The sequence below is a fragment of the Schistocerca serialis genome, chromosome 8 (assembly GCF_023864345.2).
Source record: "Schistocerca serialis cubense isolate TAMUIC-IGC-003099 chromosome 8, iqSchSeri2.2, whole genome shotgun sequence".
In the NCBI taxonomy this organism is placed as follows: Eukaryota; Metazoa; Arthropoda; class Insecta; order Orthoptera; family Acrididae; genus Schistocerca; species Schistocerca serialis.
The window spans coordinates 106,670,203-106,674,458 of record NC_064645.1 but is presented as its reverse complement, the minus strand read 5'-3'; the positions used below and the strand labels follow the sequence as shown (position 1 = coordinate 106,674,458).

Genomic DNA, 4,256 nt, shown 5'->3' with positions numbered 1-4,256 from the left:
GTTGCATGCTGAAAGGTATACTGATCGTGCTAAAAAATTAAAAAAAAAAACTGGAAGTGTGTCTGAACATATGCCAACGAAAAAGAAAAACAAATGATTTGAGAAATGCAACTAACACAATCTACGCGTCATTACAAGGCAACTCGAATGTGCTACTGGCATCAGTCGAAGGAGCGTTCAGCGAGTACTATGCCTATATTTCAACGAACTGGTGTATAATCCTTTCCGCATTTCGCTCAGTTCAGGAGACTACCAAAACTGCAAGCTTGTGCGGTGTCACTGTGCAAGATTAGTCGTTTACGGACGAAACATGGCTTACATTTTATTTAATCGTGTGGGTAGGGCTCCCCGTCGGGCAGACGGTTCGCCGGGTGCCAGTCATTCAATTCGACGCCACGTCGGCGGCCTGCAGTCGATGAAGATGATAGGATGATGATGAGGACAGCACAACACACAGTCCCTGGATGGAGAAAATTCCCCGACCGAGCCGGGAATCGAACCCGGGCCCAGAGGATTGACAATCCGTCACTTTGACCATTCAGCTACCGTGGGCGGATACATTGCTTACAAACCACAAGTAAAACCATATTTACTGTGCCTGCCACTGGTCTGCTGAAAATTCACTCTAGCTGACGGTTGCATGTAAGTTCTGTAAGCTCGTATTTCGCTCATTAGACGACAGTGTGCAACTGTATCGAAAGCTTTTTTTACTTCCTAGTATATTTGGTTCATCGTCGTGACGACACATTTTGCTGAGGACTGGTTGAGACCACCGGCAGTGTGGAGACAAAGGCACCTGCTCTTGGCTTGCTGCGCGACTTTTGGCCGGCCCGCTATCCCGTCATCACGTACAGGGTCCGCAGGTGAACCTCTAATTCGACTGGCGCCATCCGCATAATGGTCGAGCAAGCGACTCGGATCATGACCGTCTCAAATTGCACGGCGGGGGGGGGGGGGGGGGGGGGGAGGGGGGGGGGAGGGGGGACTGGTGCGGCATCAGCGGGAGGTTAGGGGGAGTGTCTCGCAGCGCCGGATCGTGCACTTCTGTAGGTATGGAGAGACACGGGGCGCTGTAACGGAAACTAGGGGAGAAGAATGGAGGGGAGAGGGGGGAGGGAGAGAGAGAGAGAGAGAGAGAGAGAGAGAGTGAGAGAGAGAGAGAGCGAGGGGGGGGGGGGAGGGGGCGTGAGCAGGGGGGAGAGGAACGGGGGGGGGGGGGCAATGGCGACTAAGTCGAGAAGAATTCAGAAATGCATGTTATTGTAATAAATTACTTTTATGTCCGGTTTAGAACGCTTAGAAATATACTTCTGTTTTTAAAAATTGCGACACGAGAAAGGATCATATAGCTGAAATGAACTTTCTACCAACGTTAGTTCACACAACACAGAAATGTTATTAGGGATCACCACAGCTATAAAACTACCGTAGGCTACGGTAGCTTATCATAAGTAAGCACAGATTCCGAGAATTCTCCTAGTAGCCTTGATCAATTAAGATCGTAACTCTGTTACTTGTACGTTATGTGTGTTGCATACGTATGGGGCGTTACCTCATTTCGATTGCTTTGTTCGCGTATATGATCAGTGTGTTACTAGAGTCCCCTAGAAATCGGAAGAAACTGAGTAAGGATATATAAAGAACAAACGTAACTTACGGAACATTTTTCCTCGACTTTGTTATCCTCCTGACTGTTACTTAAAAATAAACGATATTTACAGTAAAATTGAAACAATGTTTATTTCACATTTTATTAGAAAACTGTTGATTTGTAACGTGAGAGAGGGATATTGTAGTAAAAAAAAAAGTGTGTGAAATCGTGTGGGACTTTATTAACTGCTAAGGTCATCAGTCCCTAAGCTTACACACTACTTAATCTATATTATCCTAAGGACACACACACACACACCCATGCCCGAGGGAGGACTCGAACCTCCGCCGGGACCAGCCGCACAGTCCATGACTGCAGCGCTTGAGACCGCTCGCTAAACCCGCGCGGCTGTTGTAGTAAAAGCTTAAAAAAGTGCATACAGATTTACCACAGAGCGCAAGAAAACGCAGTTTCCTCAAAAGAAACGTAAAAAGAGGAAGGCAAAACAAAACTGTGTCAAACACCACTTCACAGCTTCGTGGAGCCTATGTAAAACATGTTTACGTTATTCATAAACAACTATCGCATTCATCAATAACAACAAGAAACTCTTGCATTTGATCACCACGAAGAATGTTCCATTTCACACAAAATAAGAACAGCTACGTACATTTTTTATATTTGTGCATGTAAACTGTGCTTGCCTCAAAGTGTAGTGCTTTGGTTACAAAAGATTGCAGAAGCTAAACGATCAACTAATTTATACTGCTTATGAAATATAATTCATATTTTATAAGGATATAAAATACACAATGGACTAACGCTGATCGACACGTGGTTCTAATTATGTGCAAAGCAAAGAAACAAACAAACAAACAAAACGAGGAGAAGTCGCGGCTCCCATTTTCTATCTCTTACAGTCATTCCCTTTTCCTTACCAGCGTTAACACTGTTACCGGTAGTTCTACCATTCACTAAGTACCGAACCTTAGTAGTTTTGGTAGAGCGCAGCTATAGGTATTAGAGAACTGCACGTGTTATCTGGCTGAGTATTCAGTATAATGTATAGCTTGAGGCCTATGCGGATAAGAAAACTGCTTTACGCATCCTCAAGTGCCTTTGTGCATCCTGAAGTCTTTTACCCACAACCGCAGGTATTAAAATACTATAAAACACTTGGACGTGTAATTCAGTGTGTAAAGGCAGATGATATTGTAATAATCTTGAGAGACTGGAATGCGGTAGCCATGGAAGGAATACAACAAGTTGTCATGGGAGAATGTGGTTTGGATAGTATAAATGAGAACGGAGAACGACTAATTGATATCTGCAGTACATGTTAGCTACTACTGACGACTACACTGTTCAAAAATGACAAGGGGGGAAGTTATAACACTAACTAGTGTTACCCCATGGGAGGAATTTTGTATTTGGCCGTGTGTTTGTCTAATGGAAAAAAGGGTATCGGACAGTAATTTTGTAGATATTGCTATTAACAGAAAAACTAAACAGGCGTTACTTTGGGGATACTGAAAGTAGAAAAGTTCATACGAATGAAACAATAAACAGTCGCCAGCCTAATTAGGCATATTAATTTGAAACATTATCTTTACGGAAATTGAATATTGGTTGTCGTGGTGACTTTCATTAAGACTCCCTTTGAATAGCACACTGGATACACACGAATTCAGGGCAGTCTAAGTTGTGGATAGCAGTAGTTACCATTAATACACAAACCAGTCATCATAGAAAGCAAGATTGCATCCCACTCATAATAATAACAGTTACAATTACTATCATCACTTGATTCAGTGCTGAGATGTTACTGCAGGAAACACTGAACTAAAGTGGGGCATGAAAACATTTCTGACTTAACTGACATACAAATACCACAGATAAAATTAAATAATATTACAATTACACTGTTTATATTCTCTTTTATGGAAATGCATCAGATTTCTTTAGTAGCGACAATATTCCATTTATCTTTGTAATAGGAGAAGAATATAGTGGGAAGCCATAAATTAACATTGTCTCAATAGGCAACTCTATGTTATTTCAGAAGCAAAGTTCAATTCAACTAAAACTAATTTTTAGCCCCACCTGGAATAATTTATGTTTTCATCCTTTAAAGCAAATTGCTCAACACTGAGCTCGATTAACCTCAAAAAATTCATTCATGATAGCAATAAAGGCTAAATTGCGTTTATATAACCTTATGTGCCTTTTTTACCACCTGTGAAGCAGGTATTTTAGGCAGTGACATTTACACACCGTGGCACTGAACTCTTGTACATTTAATAGACGTAAACAAATCACTAGTGAAATCTGGTTTCGCAGTACAGAGCGGATCAGCTTATGGTTGTGGAAAGGGGTCAAAATCAGTTACTGTCAGTTGCACAAAACAACAAACTTTATTTTCCTAAAAAAACACTTAATCAGACATCCCCTTAAAGAGGATTCAAAACAATATGGCTAAAAGCCCGAACACAAGTTATTACAATTGCTTTAAGGGATACATCCGGCTGAAGGCCTTACTTAAAAAGGAAAATATTACGTAAATACTCGGCTGAAAGCTACACACTGGACACAGAAGAACTGAGGCTTAAGGCCTGGATAACAAGAATTTCCAATAGAGAAGAAAATTAAAAAAGGTTTTAAACAA

At 41.6% G+C, this 4,256-nt stretch overlaps 1 non-coding gene across 1 annotated transcript; it reads right to left on the bottom strand.

The window, feature by feature from the left end:
- Positions 1 to 475: 475 nt before the first annotated feature.
- Positions 476 to 552, bottom strand: Trnad-guc (transfer RNA aspartic acid (anticodon GUC)). Its single transcript has one exon. It is a non-coding gene; the product is annotated as a tRNA-Asp (tRNA).
- Between the last annotated feature and the right edge of the window lie 3,704 nt (positions 553 to 4,256).